Here is a 16493-nt window from a genome sequence, read left to right as displayed (position 1 = left end):
GACACTTCCATTTCATCTTTTCATGGAGGAATTAGCAGAGTTTTCAGGAAACAATACTACTCTTCAATTCCAAGGGGTTGGAAATTGGTGTAGAGAGCGAGATGTTCATGAGTATGTCTGTTACCTCTCCTAATTAGTGACATTTTAATTTTATGTTTTCTAACTTCTTCTTTTACAATTTTTATCAAAACCTTCCCTACCTCTTGCAAACCTAATTTTATTTTAATGCCCACTATTAAGATAATGAACTAGGATGGCAGCACACCATCATCTGGTCTGGAATATATCACCATTAACTCACCTTGCTTGGGACTTCAGAGAAACGCATTCCTTGTAGAGACTTCTTGGATTGATTGATTGATTGATTGATTGATTATTTATTTATTTATTTTGCTCTTTACGCAAAGTCTGAGGTCAAGGCAAGGTCATAGCTATACAGTAATTGAACTTATAATTTTGCTTTCTCCAGCTAGTACCAAAAATTTATAACAAACATCATATTAAGACACAATTATTGTAGCCCCTCCAAAAACGGCTGCAAAATTTTAAAAAGTGGTTAATATAAGCCCTCCGAAGTCATGCTCGTAAAATTTCTAGCTCTTCAGATCCATTTGTACCACATAATACTAAGAATTACATATCAAATACAGAAAATGAACAGGACTTATTAGATTCTGAAATAGTAAATTGCTTTCAGTCCTCAACTCAGATTTGAATATATCAAACATGAGCAGCACATAAAAAAAATACAATGAAAAGTTTAATAATGCACTATTAATAATTAAAAGATCCATAGTCCAGTATGAATTCCAGTTTTTAAGTCTGCTCACTTCAGGAGAGAAAATAGTTTCTAAAAATCAAACCATTAAACACACAGGGACAGGTTTTAAAAATAGAAATGCATACTTCATGACATTTTAAGATTCTCAATATCCTGTATACTTGTGTTCTTTCATTATCTGGAAAGTCATTAAAACAAATAATGAGACTGGAATCTAACGAAAAGGTACACTATTGGTGCTAACTCTTATTGGTAATATATATCACTTCCTGTATATGAAATCCCTGAACTGCTAATAAAAATATTTAAAACACAGAGCTACAACAAATTGTGTTGCAAATCAGGTTATCATTATCTTGTATAAACCATGAAAATTGGAATCATGTGAGCAGAAGGTTAGATTAATTCTCCATTCTCATTATAAGCACAGGTGTAGCACAAACACCATGTGAAATAACCAATTAAAATGAAAAAAAAAATCTGCTTTTTCATTAGCTGCTTTCACTGCATGACCAATTAGAAAATTATTTAATATTAATATTCTGCATATACCAAAAGTAATTTTCATAGTCACTGACATAGGCAAGAGAGCAAAACACAGCTGTTTATCTATGGTACTGTTCATGACCTGCAGGCTTTTAGAGGGAAGGAACTCTGCCTGCTAACTTTCTTTTTAAAACATATTTTATGGATGTGATTTATACCATTTACCTAAAAATAGGAAAAGCCTTTTTTTTTTAACAGGTGAGAAGCCAAGCCTCAGAGAAATTGAGTGACGTTTCTGAGGCTACATGTTACCCAAGAGATGTTAATAATTTGCTGAATGACACACAGCTGGCAAATAGTGGCAGGAGGACGAGGACCCTTCTCTCTACTCCTGATCAGAGCATGACCACTATTGTGACACTCATCTCTAATATCCCAGATTAAATACATAGCTAATAATTAGCTGGCTTTGAGCCAATTACCACTGGCGACAATCCTACTGGTAAGGCAGCTAAGAAGCATGAATGTGAACATTCTGTAAACTGAGGATTCTGATGGCTGAACTGCATGTGTGTATAGACAGATAAGGCTACTCAAAAGAGGATTCAATGACTTCTCTATTTCCTAATCTTGATTCCTTCATATGCATACTCTCAGATTCCCATTGGCCAATTCATAATAATCAACTCAGGTTTGAATGCATGACAATAACACCCATGGAATCATAGAAAAATTACATCTCATGTTGGAAAGGGCTTTAACAGTCACCTATCTTGGTCATAGGAGTCCCTGGGTGATGTAAATGGTTAAGCACTCAGTTACTAACCAAAGACTGGCTGTTAAAAGCCACCCAGAGGTGCCTTGAAAGAAAGTCTTGGCAACCTGCCTCTGAAAGGTCACAGTCAGGGAAACTCTACGGAGCACAGTTCTACTCTGCAGCACATGCAGTTGCCATGATTCAGAAATGACTCAGTAGCAACTGGTTTCTGGTAGGCTGGTCACTGACATGAATCCCTTCTACAGGATCCCCACCAAGAAGATGGGTATCACTTATCACTTCACTTGAGAGTCCATGCCATCTAAGGACAAGGCAAACTGTTAGAAGGTTTTGCCTTACTTGATCTAAAATTCTTTCACTTCCAACTAACTCCTCAGGAGCTCTGGTAGCATAGTGTCTAAGACACTTGGCTGCTAACCAGAAGGCTGGCAGTTCAAACCCACCAGTCACTCCTTGGAAGGAAGGTTGGCCAATCTACTTCCATAGTGATACCGCCTCAGAAACCTAAGGAGGGGTCACTATGAGCCAGGTCTGACTCCATAGCACATAACAACAACAACTAACTCCTTAGGGCAATCTAAACCATTCCAATCTCACATCCTTAGGATAGGCTTTCAAACATTTAAACATAGTCACCATGCCCCCTAGCCCTTTTCCCTCCTCTCCATAGGTTAAACATTCCTGGTTCTTAAAAAAACTTCCTTCTAGGATCTGTTTTTGAGTCCACTCACCCACTGGGCCACTTGCTGCTCAGTGTACTGAGGTTCTTCTGAGTTCCTCTTAAGGTGTATGGTGGATAACACTAAATGGAGTTATTCCAGGTCTGCTGTGGCCCCCATGAAGAGAGGAAACACCTCACCACAGGCTCTTAGCTAGGTGTCCACACATACTAGGTGCTCTCTACTTCTCTTTTGGTGGCCATGATAATTTGTTTTAATGACAGCACAGATGTAAGCTGCCTATGGAATAAAACAAAAAACCAAACTCATTGCCATTGAGTCAATTCTGACTCATAACAACGCCGATGTGTCCGAGTAGAACTACATTACATAGTTTTTATTCTATGTATTTTATTCTACTTACAGAGGGATTTTTTTTGGAAATGGATTCCTGGGCCTTCCAAGGTTTCTCTGAGTGAACTCAAACTGCCATCCTTTTGGTTAACAGTCAAGTGCTTAAAGGTTTTCACCACCCAAGGACTCCTACCAATAGGATGTTGTTGTTATGTGCAGTGTAGATATAAAAGTAAGAATTCTTTAAATTAAAACATTAAAAAAAAAATCCAATATAATGAAATAGTAATAGTAAGCTTCAGAATGTTAGTGAATTACAGCTTCTATAGTATATGAAAGGAGCACTGGTGGCGTAGTGGGTAAGGCACTTGGCTGCTAACCAAAAGGTCAGTGGTTCAAACCCACCGCCTGCCCCACAGGAAGGAGATGGGGCAACCCTACTTCTGTTAAGATTTACAGCCTTGGAAATCCAATGGGGGTTGCTATGAGTTGTAATCAACTCAATGGCAGTGGGTTTTGGGGTTATAGTACGTGAACAACTAATATTGAGTTATTTGAGGTCATGGTGTGTATCTGTATATGAAAATAGCTAACTAAGTTCCCAAATATTTTATTTTAAAAAAACAATATCACCCTTCCCATCTTAAAACCCTCTCAACATTTGATTCTCTTTAGTGTACTTCATAATTATCCCAGAGTATCTTATATGTAACCTCTCTTTGGACTTATGCTCCATACAGCAGAGCCATGTGTTTAGATGGCTTTGGGGTGAATTCAAATACAAAAACATTTTCCTTCTGGGCAAAGTAATAAAATGACATTCTTGCTCCTCCCACTATAAGTCAAACTGAGGTCAGTTCCCCCATCCATGTATCTGTTTAAATAAACTGGTCCAGCTGTTTGTTTCTCAAATGCCCTTTGACCCTGTGTCTCATCCTCCCTGCTTTTGTGACAAAATGCTTTACTTTCCATTATGGAAGATTCTAAATTATCAAGAATTTTGTAAACACTGAACCTCACCAAAAACAGACATTTAGATGTTATGTGAACTTAAATGAATGTATTCTTTCCTTGAAAAACAATCATTTTAAGAAGCATCAGTAAAATAAAAAAAAAAAAAAAGCGGATGGGGTGGATTTTAAGGTCTTACACATGTGTGCTCATATATATATATATATATATATATATACACACACATTTACGTATGAACACATAAATATGTCTTAGAGCTTAGACATAGGAAGAAGCAGTGTTTTTAAAGAGAAACAGAAACAATGACAAAATTCTACTTTGAATGTGCTATAGAAAATGTACTCACCAAGGGCCATAAAATAATTTAAAATGAAATATATCTATGACACATCCACAATCTTTAGCATTTGATAAGGTCTCTTTGAAAAGTTAAAGAATAAAAGTTTTATAGTTTTACTATTTTTTTAAATGACATCAATGTTTTTATATTTTTATTTAAAAAATATATTATAAAACATTTCAAACAAAAACAGTTTTACTATCGATGTCCAAATATTATAGCTTTAAATGTGATATAAAATGCCAGGACTATATTGCAATATGACAGTTTTCCTTAATTATTAAAATAGATAGTTGTACATACACCTTAACTTAATAGAATGTAAGTCAAAGTTGCCATAAATTAGGCTTTTAAAAAAGGAAACCTTTAAGCTAACTATGCTGTAAGGTTGGGAAAGGCCTTGTTTGCCTTCCCATATCACATTTGGAAAGTCAAGTTGTTATTTAAAAATATATTGACCCCATTTTTGTTTGCAAATACAATCTTTTGTGAAACACTTTGTAAGAACTAGACTCCTGGTAGGTGGTAGAATATTGAATTAGGAAAAATATCCTTACATTTCCTTCATAGAATTACAGGTTAGAATTTCTCCCCATGACCAAACTGACTCCCATCTCAAAAGAGAAGTTTTACAAGAGAAAGGAAGATGATGTATTCCCTTTATTCCATGTTGTAATAAATAGAGAGGCATTTTCTTCTAACCTGGTTTTTTGTTTAGACCCAAATCCTCCTATTAAGGAAGAATGGGAGGTAGAGATGGGAGCAAAATCTCTAAATATCTGAGCCCTAGTACAATTTAAAAATGGAATTTTATTTACATTTTTAATAGAATCAGACAAGGAGAATGGAAGGTGAATCCTGAGGGATCATTTTAGAAGGGCATCCAAGAAGTTTTACTTTATTCTTTCTTTTCTTTGCCCCCAAATGTTTATTTATCTTTACATATATTTTTTTTTTCCTTCCATTCTGTTCATTCTGCCTATCTCCAGCTTCATTCTGTCTTCAGATACCTGAATACCTTTCTGACCAAGATCTGGTAGAGCAGCTTTCTGAAGTTAACCTTTGTCCTTCAGTTCACCATCCGCTCCGTTCCCCAGGTCCCTTCCCCCAGAACTGTATTGCAAGGCCTAGTTTTCCCTTCATGAGAGCTAGGAGTGGCAACGAGATCCTTTGGGGCCTCAGTTAGGAACCAAAACACAATTTTATTTACATTTTTATTTACATTTTCCCATTTCCACAGGCAGCATTTTCCACATAACTTTGGCCTTTTCCTATGCTCTGATACGCTTTGTCCTTTTGTATGGTTCCCTGTGATACTGACAAAAGTATTAAACTTCATTTTCAGAAATGGCATTTTTATCTTTGTTACAGTTTTTCTATTGATCAGAACACCCCCCTTATTTACTAATGATGAAAGCTAGCTTATGTTGTATGGCTTTGGCATTTCCTAGACAGCACAGTAAACGACACAAAATCAAAACGTTGTGTCTAAATAATGGCATGACCCTACTTCATACCCACAGTGCTCCTTGCCAAGTAGGTGAAAGTAAAGAATTGGCCGGACAGGACTTAGGATGATTTCAGAAGGCACACACCTAAGTATGGAGAAATATCATTTACAGTATTCTCACATGTCCAATGACATTAAATGATTAATTCCTAAGAATGTATTTAATGAAATTACACAATATTAGTAAAATTATATTCTATACCTATGTTGTTTTTGTTGTTAGTTACTATTGATGCAGTTCCGACTCATGGAGGTGCCATGTATGCAGAGTAGAACTGCCCCAGAGGGTTTTCAAGTCTGTGACTTTTTGGAAGCAGATCTCCAGGCAGACTTGTCTTCTAAGGCACCTCTGTATGAGTTCAAACCACCAACCTTTTGGCCAATAAATGAGTGCTTAACCATTTGTACCACCCAGGACAGCTCTCTACTTATACTATACATGAAAGAAAGGAGCAGTCATAATCATCTTGATTGATATTTAGGTAATATAAGTATGTACATACTTAGATAATAATAAATTAACACCATAAACTCTTAAGTATAAAGTAAGTATTGGTAATTTCTGCATGCACTGTTATTCATTCAACTAAAAATAAATACCATGCAAATATAATACTTCATTGATACAGAATTCATTTTAGATAGTTCTTATAAATAATATATTTTGTAATATTAGAATTAAGCACTATGAAAAATCTTCAAATGTAATATTTCATATTAGAAGATAGTCCTGAATTCCAGAATTTTGTCATTTTCCTCTTCCATGAATTTCCTTGATACAACATTTTGGGGTTTTTTTTTTTCATATTTTTTACAATCACTTAAGTAAAATTATTTCTACTACTTTTTTTCAAAAAGACAGTATCTCTTAGCAAATTTAAGGCATGTTTTATATACAAACTCTTCAGGGAAACAATTCTAGCTATCTCTCTAATACATCCCCATTCTTCTGTTTAAAACAAGAAATTAACTTCAAAACTTTTCGTTGGAAGTGTTCAATTTAGCTTTACACTTACTTGTTGGATTTAGTGATCTATAACTGGCTGTCTTCAGGGTCCAAACCTTCTACACTCCCTTTTTTGTGAAATAAAATTTCACAAAACATGATTTTAAGACGCTCAAGAAAGTTGACTCAATCTCAAGTGAAATCTTATGAAATCATGTTTTTGGCAACATTTTCTTGTTTCTTAACCTCCTCCAGGATCCAACAGTTCCAGGACTGCAATACATCATCTGTGAGGCAGGAGTTTGGAAGGTGGAGGATGGCGGCAGGAGGCAAACAAAAAGGAGGGGAGGAGGGGGCACATGTGCTGCTCTCCACCCACTTTGGAAACATAATATTGGAATTTGCTCAAGTCACAGTAAGCCCATCCATCAGCAGCATGAGAAGGTTTCCCTTCTCTAGCAGTAATGGGAGTCTTTGTCAAATTACTTTAGAAAGAACCAAAGTTGTTTAAGACAATTGAAGAAGTTAACTACATATAAAATTTTATGCAAATAAACTAGTAAAAAAGCAATCACTAATCAGTTGACAATTATGATGTAAAGAACAAAGCCCACACATTATTTTGCACATTGAATGCTGAAATAACTTTCAAATACTTCATTGCTTGGGATATATTACAGAGAGTTTTCTTTGAAAGTACAGTTTAAAATTATATTTTTATTCTAAAAAAAAAAGTAAGCTTATTGAATTCATCAAAGAAAAAATAGGGGCAAACTTAAGGGCTCTAATTTATGACATAAATAGACTATCAAGCATAACTCAGGAAGCATGTACAGCAGAAGACAAACTAGATGACTGGGATCTTTTGAAAATTAAAATTTTATGGGCATCAAAAGACTTCTTCAAAAGAGTAAAAAGAGAACCTACAGAATGGGAAAAAATGTCCTGCAATGACATATTGCACAAAGGACTTATCTCTAAAATTTATAGGAAACTCCAACACCTCAACATCAAAAAGACAAACAATTCAATAGAGAAATAGGCAAGACATGAATAGACACTTCACCAAAGAAGATATTGAGGTAGCCAACAAACACATGAAGAAACATACATGATCATTAGCCATTAGAGAGATGTAAATCACAACAACCATTAGATACCATCTCACACCAGCATTAACAGCGAAGTTCGACAGAAAATAACAAATGTTGTCATGGATGTGGAAAGATTGGGATTTTCATACCCTGCTGGTGTAAAAATGATACAACCACTGTGGAAATTGGTATGGCAACTCCTTAAAAAGTTGGAGATAGAAATACTATTTGATCCAGCTATCCCATTACTAGGTGTATATCCTAAAGACGTGAGAGGCAGGACACAAATAGATGTTCATCAGAGCACTATTCACAATAGCTAAGAGATGGAGACAACTTGAGTGCCCATCAACCAAGGAATTGATAAACAAATCATGGTACATACACACCATAGAAACTATACAACCCTAAGGAATAATGTAGAATCTGTAAAACACCACATAACATGGATGAACTTGGAGGACATTATGCTGAGTGAAATAAGTCAGTCACAGAAGGACAAATATTGTATTAATGCGCTATTGTAAAAAGTTAAGGAAAGCTTTATATATGGAAGAAAACTTTTTTTGTTGGTTACCAGGAATGGGAGGGGAAGGAAGGGAAAATTCCTAGACATGTTGGGGGGGGGAATACATACACACACACACACACACACATACACATACATACACACACACACAGAAATCAAAGACTGTTGGTGGCTACCAGTGGTGTGAAAGAGAGGAAAAGGAGAAAGTTTTGTTTACGGGACATTGAGTTTATGCTAATGGTGGTAGAATATTTTGGAAAAGGATAGCAACAATTTTGACACAACATGAAAAATGGCATCAATGTCCCTGAGCTGTAAATGTGGAAGTTGTTGTGTTGGCAATGTCTTGTTGTATATGTTTTCACCACAATAAAAGGAAACAAACAAACAAACAAACAAAAAGTAAGCTTGCTAATATCCTTTAATCTGAGGTATCCTTTGATCTGGCTTCAACCAGGAGTTTAGAAGGGCTTCTATTTCTTCTGTCACTACCTGCCACTTTCTAGGTCACTAACGTCCTAGGCTCCAAACTTAGTGGAATGAATGGTGGGGATATCTCACTAGACCTAGCATAAAGAATACCCAGCAGTTCAAAACATTTTAAGCATCCATTGGCATAAAGCAGAGGCAACAAAATGACATTTATAAACATAAAATATTTGCTTAAAGATGACACTTGGCCAAATTTTAGTTCATATAACCTTGTAAGTGTAAGAAAAATAGTGGCTTTCTTAAGGTATATGGAATTAAAATGATTATTAGCACAATATATGAGCAATATGATATTCTAGGATAATATAGCAAAAAACATTTCCTATTAATGGAAAGGGAGCTCTGGTAGCATAGTGCCTAAAGCACTTGACTGCTCACCAGAAGGCTGGGGGTTCAAACCCACCAGCCGCTCCTCGGAAGGAAGGTTGGGCAATCCTACTTCCGTAGTGATACTGCCTCGGAAACCCAAGGAGGGGTCGCTATGAGTCGGGGCTGACTCGATGGCAAACAACAACAACATTAATGGAAAAGTGAAAATAGATATACTAGTATCTTCAAAGAATAGACATAAGTCTTGTGTAATTGTTGGATCATTTTTCATTTAAATTCCAATTTTCCCATATTCACAAAAATTCAGTAAAATTACATCTAATGCAAAACTTCTACACATTAAAAAATAAATATATTTAGTTAAAGCACATAGTAATTTCCTGTCAATGTCTATTATAAACAGGATGACTAGATAATTTATCATCTAAAGTGGGGAACTTTTGAGATTGAAGGGACACTATTAATCATTATACTGGGGCAATAAGCAACAACCTCAAATGCCCTAGGCAAATGGTGTATATGGCCACCCTAATGATCAAATATGCACTATATTTCCAAAGAAAATTTCCCCTGAGTGATTGGAATTAAAATGCTGTTACGTTAGAATGGCAAGTAGCCCCAGCATCTTGAAGTCCATCTGAGCTTTTTCTTTCCTCCAGGAGCTCTTCTTTAGTTGTTGTGGTAGTAATGTTTGTGTGTCATCTTGGCTGGGCCTGGTTGAGTGTCTGGGCAGCTGGTGGTAGTTATTCCCTGTGATGAAACTGGTAATCAACTTCATGGTGGGATCTACCACAAGCAGCTGAGTAGCTGCCTTTGGGGATGTGGTCTGCTTCCTGTATATAAGGAGAAGCCTTGGGAATAGTTTCTAGCCTTTGGCATGCTTGGACCCTGCATGTAGCCGTGTGGTTTCTCAGCAGCCTGCTATGCTCTGCCGACCTTGGGACTTACAGTGGACTTAAGTTAATGGCCTGCCATGTGGATTGGTAACATCAGGACTGTGCCTTTTTACTTGTCAACCTTGGGGCTTCTCAGCCTCAGCAGCTAGCAGCTGTCTGAGTGAAGAAATGCCTCTAGCTCCAGTGGGCTGGGAGCAGGAGGAGGAGCTGGACTCCAAAGTTGAGGGGCTTTCACCCAGCCCCTAGAGCCTGGCACTTTGAACTTGGACTTAAAGCCTCCAAATTGTAGGAACAAACTCCTGTTTGTTAAGGCCATCCCATTTGTGGTATATTTCTCGTCAGAGCGGCCGTAGGTAACCAGAACAGTTGTCTCAGCTACCCAAGCCTTCACCAATCATAAACCACCCAGCCCTGGAGTCTCCACTCGTGCCAAGAGTGGCTATCTCAAGGGTGGCTATTCCTACTTCCCCCATCACAAAGCTAGACTACAGACTGGCACAACAGTGACTGCTTGACTTGAATGGAGGCCTATGTCATTCCTTTGAATGCTCACTATCACTTGCTCCCATTATTGTAATTGAAACACAAGTTCTATGTGATCTATATCAATATATAACCTCTAGCCCCTTGAAATACAAATGGAACACTTATATAATGGAAGGCAAAAAATCTCTTAAATGTTGACAGTGACACTAACAAATTGACCTCCTCTTTGAATTGGCCAAATTTTTGTAAAATGTTCCTGGGGATCTAAGCCATATTGGAAAAAGTTTGGAGAATGTTCATTTCACTTCTGAGTTATTAGATTTCAGTATGGCTACCTTTTTCTTTGAATATCATCACTCAAGATTATCACCACCAAAATGACTGGCCAAGGGCAGGGAGAGTTAAGAGCAATGTCTAGTGCAAAGAGTGTGAGAACGGAGTGGGAAAACTGCTGCTTACTGGCTCTGAGATCTTAACTGTATTTAGGTGCTGAAATTGTGATGTCAAGTGAATTAATGTTTCATATTATTTATGAAAAATGCTTTACAAATTGTAAAGTCAACCCAAGGTATGCTGGGATACTGTTACTACGATTCCCAAAAATACATAGAGGTACAAGAGCTTGCTACATGGATATAGCAGGAATACTCATACTAGGCAAAAGGTGGAAACAAACTAAATGTCTATCAATTCATGAATGGGTATGCAAAATGTAGTATATCTATACAATGAAATAGTAGTCAGCAAAAAAGAAAAAAAAAAGGGAATGAAGTACTGGTATGTGCTAAAATGGTCAGTGGTGTATGAATTTTAAAAACATTCTGCTAAAGAAGCCAGTCACAAAAGACCACAAATTATATGATTCCATTAATGTGAAATGTTCAGAATACGCAGATCTACAGAGATAGAAAGTAGATTAGTGCTTGCTTAAGGCTGAAGAATTTGGGGGTAACTAAAAGTATAGGAGCTCTGGTAGCATAGTGCCTAAGGCACTTGACTGCTAACCAGAAGGCTGGTGGTTCAAACCCACCAGCCACTCCTCAGAAGGAAGATGGAGCAATCTACTTCTGTAGTGATACTGCCTCGGAAACCCAAGGAGGGGTCGCTATGAGTCAGGTCCGACTCAACGGCACATAACAACAACAACAATAAAAACAAAGGTATGGAGTTCCTTTTGGGGGTGGGAAAAATTTATTACGGTGATGGTTGCACAACTCTGTGAATGTCCTAAAAGCCACTGAATTGTACACTTTAAATGAATGGACTGTAGGGTATGTGAATTATATCTCAATAAAGTTATTAAAAATGCACACTAGTAGTTTGGAAGAAGCACTGTGCTAGGACTCAGTCCCATCTCTTCCTGCAATTAGCATGTAACACTGCAAGGCACTAAGCCTCAGGCTCCGTGTTTGTCAAATGATGCATCCCATCCCATCCAGGACTCCTATTGTAGCTCTGTAACACAGTGTTTCTGAACGTTTAACCCATGCTCCCTTTGATGGATCCTTCAAAATCTCATGTTGTTGTTATTATGTGCCATTGAATCGGACCCGACTCATAGTGACCCCTCCTTAGGTTTCTGAGGTGGTATCACTATGGAAGTAGATTGGCCAACCTTCCTTCCGAGGAGTGGCTGGTGGGTTTGAACCATCAACCTTCTGGTTAGCAGTCAAGTGCCTTAGGCACTACACTACCAGAGCTCCTTCAAAATCTCATATTCCTTTGTTATTTGAAATTTCCAAGGAATGGCATGACTAAGAAAGATTTTAATTCTCAAATATGCTCTTTTATGTAACATTCACTCAACAATCCTGTTGTGTCCCTGCAGGCCCCCACCACCTCTCTGTGCCCTGCTTGGCCCAGACCATGATGGTTTCGTGCACTTTTCTGTCTGCAAACAGTCCTGCCAGCTGACCAGCCAGGGTAGCTGGAGATCTTACATCTTTAAGACGTGTACAATTCTTTTCCGTTAGCTTGTCAACATCCCCTAACTGTGTCTTTTCCAAGTACATATGAACTCTGACCTAAACTAGGGGTCAAATAAAGTCAACCATAGCAGATGTTCTAGTGCCATACACCAAGAGAATCCTTTAACTGGACAAGAATACTCAAAAACACTGGGATACATTCAAATGAGTAGCTTCAAATAGAAAATACTAGAAACTTAAGTAGGAATATATGTATATACATAGATACTTTTAAATTATACGGTGCATTTAATTTCTATCCCCAGGCAATACACCAGGAGCTCTGGTGGTGCTGTGGTTAAAGCACTGCATTGCCAACCAAAAGGTCAGCAGTTCAAACCCACCAGTTGCTCTGCAGGAGAACGATGAGGCTGTCTGCTTCTGTAAAGATGACAGCCTTGGAAATCCTATGAGGCAGTTTTACTCTGTCCTATAGGGTCCCTATTAGTCAGAATCAACTCAATGGCAGTGGGTTTTAGGCATATACTATGCTTGAAAAATACTGACTTTATCAATATTAAGCCAGATCTCACCAAGGACAGGAAATTCATTTTTTGAGCTAAGTTATATTTAGAACCCAGGACCAATAATCTCCCATGGGTTTATTAAAAGTCAATGTGTTTAAGAAAGGAAATGACAACCCCCCCCCCTTTTTTTTTTCAGTGATAGATGCTAATCTTGTGAAGTATTTGGTCCTTTAGTCACTTTTAGTTAAGAGGGTAAAAAGGAAAAGCTCTTATGGAGGGAAGCCGATTAAGGGGTTTTGTTTATTTGTTATTGTCCAGGTGCCAAGAGCATGATAAAGGTCATTATTTTTTATATTAATTGGCAGGCTAAGGATGTAAATAAAGTAAAGAGGGGAAAAAAATCAACATTTATGAGGGCACTGAATATGAAAGCCCTGTGTTTACAAAGTTATAAGCATCCATGTTGTTAAACGGGGTTCCTCCTGCCCTTTTTCTTTTAATGTTTATTTCTCTGTAAAAATTTTAAAAAGAAGCAAAACCAGGCCCTCCTCAAGTATCTACAAAAAGTTCTAGAGCATGCACACACTGAATGGATCCCAACCGGATGCGAGACAAGGTGTGCCCTCAGAAACACTTTGTTACCCTGTACTCCTGGCTCCACGCCATGTTTTAGAAAATTGTTTTATTCAACAAGGAGGCAAAATTTACTCCATTTTTAATATGTCAGGCTGACTTTTAACCACTTAGAAATGCTGTTTGCTTTATGTAGGCACAGCCTGAAGCAAGATGATGATGTAAGTCAGAGCACGAGAGAGGGTCTCTGTGGGCACAGCTCTGAGCTCCTCGCTGCTTCAGTGCTCAATGGTTAATCACCGAACACCAGCCTCAGCAACTGTTGACACAAAATAGGCGGAGATCAGGTCTGTGCAAGCAGAAAATACCAGAAAGGCAAACTATATGTAAACACACTTAAGACAGATTTGACAAGAATAGACCTAAACCTGACTTGCTAGGAAACTACCAATGTTTAAAGCTTTAGTGCCCCTCTCAGCTGACGCTGTTTCCCCTTACAGAGTTTCCTTTCAGAAGACAAAGAGTGACATTTTAAAAACTAAAATTTGTTTACAGAAGACAGCTGAGACAGTTGTCCCCTTGACTCACATAGTGTGAGTTTCAAATATGCTCTTACATGCAGGACTTATATAAAGTAATACAGTTCTACGTATACCAGGAGTGGAGCCAAATAAGAAAGAGAGAGAGAAAGAGAGAGGAGAGAATGTACACACAACCACAATTCAAAAAGTTATTTCACCTCACCTATAAAACTCATGCAAAGAAGCAAATGCATAATGTTTAAATAGTCTTTTAATCTTATCTAACTGACACCTGACAACCTATTACTTATAGATTATTAATGCACCCACTAAAAAGTTTGTCATGTACAAAATTACTAGAGAAAAAGATTGAATGCCTGAGGAAAAAACAAATTTGGCTGTACAATAACTTCAGAAATTTCAAGCCTATTATCTGTCATGCCCTTCACAGACTCATAGCATACTGCTAAAAACAACTGATTTATCTTTATTGTGGATCCTAAAATGACAGTGCACATGTTTTTCATGTCTTGTGATAATGTTTAATTTCATCTAGGTTTTATTTTACAGTCTTTGATTTGCTTATTTAACATGAGGAAAAGTAACAACTTTTTAATTAATTTTCCTGTTTGCCTCTTTATGGAGGATGTAATTTTTTTTCCTACTCCCAGTGTAGTGTTGGAAATATAGTCAGTTTTGGAATATTCACATTGCTTCTCTCTGGCTCATACTGTTGCATGCTATCACGGTTTTTGTGTTCTGTTGAGTCCATTCTGACTCATTGCAACCCTACAAAACAGAGCAGAACTGCCCTATAGGGTTTCCTAAGCTGTAATCTTTATGGGAACAGATTGCCAGGCCTTTTCTCCCATGGAGCACCTGGTAGCCTCGAACCATGAGCCTTTCTGTTAGCGGTTGAGTGATAAATCATTGCACAATCAGCGCTCCTTCACATTATTATATAGACTGAAATATTAGAGGCAGAAGAGGCCCTTCAAACACACACACACAGTTTGATCGAGTCAATTCTAACAATTCCAAGACTCTACAATACATGGAGAGTAGAACTGTGCTCCATAGGGTTTTCAAGGCTGTGATCTTTCAGAAGCAGATCACCAGGCCTTTCTTCCAAGGCACCTTTTGGCTAGTAGTTAAGGGCTTAACTGTTTACTCCACCCAGGGACTCCTGGGAGGGGAGAGTCTGACTAAGTAGTCCTATCTGTCCATTGTAAAGCAGAAGACAGCTCTAGGCCTCTTCCAGCTCTAATATTATTCCAGTCTGTATAATAATTTGAGAGCTCTGGTGGCGTAGTGGCTAAGGCATTTGACTGCTAACCAGAAGGCTAGTGGTTCAAACCCACCAGCCACTCCTCAGAAGGAAGATGGGGCAATCTACTTCCATAGTGATACCACCTCAGAAACCTAAGGAGGGGTCACTATGAGTCGGAATCAAATTTGAACCAAAAAGCCACAAAGTGAATGCTCTGAATCTGTTGTCCATGGAGATAAGGTAGCCTAGCAAGAACACATCTTTAATCAATAAGGAGTGGGGTAGACAGATGAAAAGCTCTGCCTCCAAATGTTCTTTCCCTTGGATGTCTCCTCAACTCTGTGTAAATTTTATATTGTCATGAAGCTTACAGTAGAATTTGTTCCCAAGCCACTTGTGAGCAGGGCATTGTCAAGCCAGAGCTCTTTCCCCTGGACCATGGTGCCTCTCACTCCCCTCACTTCTCTTGCCCTCTGCAAGTAAACAGAAGTCATGTCTTGCTCTGCTGGGTTGCATGGCAGGCAAGGACTTCACTCCATTTCTCTGACCAGATGCATGTACCGAGACTCTGAAGATAAAAAATCTGGCTTAATTAAAACTCACCACAAGAAGACCAAAGAAGGATTGAGGTCTTTGAATTATGGTGTTGGCAAAGAATATTGAATATACCATGGCAAATCTGTATTGGAAGATGTATGGCCATAATGCTCCTTGGAAGTGAGAATGTCCAGACTTTGTCTCACCTACTTTGGGCATGTTATCAAGGAGGGACCAGTCCCCGGAGAAAGATATCATGCTTGGTAAAGCAGAGGGTCAGTGAAAAAGGGGAAGACTCCATGAGATAGAATGACACAGTGGCTGCAAAAATGGGCTCCAACATAGCAGTGAGGATGGCACAGGACTGTGCAGTATTGCGTTCTGCGTTCTGTTATATGTGGGGTTGCTATGAGTTGGAACTGATTTGATGGCACCTAACAACAAGAAGAAGAAGCTGTGCTGACCTACACACTGCCTTCAAAGTCAACCACAAAGCCCCTGGCTT

General features: G+C 38.0%; 1 protein-coding gene across 1 annotated transcript in view; it reads right to left on the bottom strand.

The window, feature by feature from the left end:
* Positions 1-16493, bottom strand: part of MEIS1 (Meis homeobox 1) — a 155291-nt gene that overhangs the window by 4322 nt on the left and 134476 nt on the right. The gene's annotated exons all lie outside the window — the stretch shown is intronic.

This window comes from Orycteropus afer, unplaced genomic scaffold, assembly GCF_000298275.1.
Source record: "Orycteropus afer afer isolate SDZICR_OR568_19922 unplaced genomic scaffold, OryAfe1.0 scaffold00065, whole genome shotgun sequence".
NCBI lineage: Eukaryota > Metazoa > Chordata > Mammalia > Tubulidentata > Orycteropodidae > Orycteropus > Orycteropus afer.
This window is presented reverse-complemented; position numbering and strand designations above follow the sequence as displayed.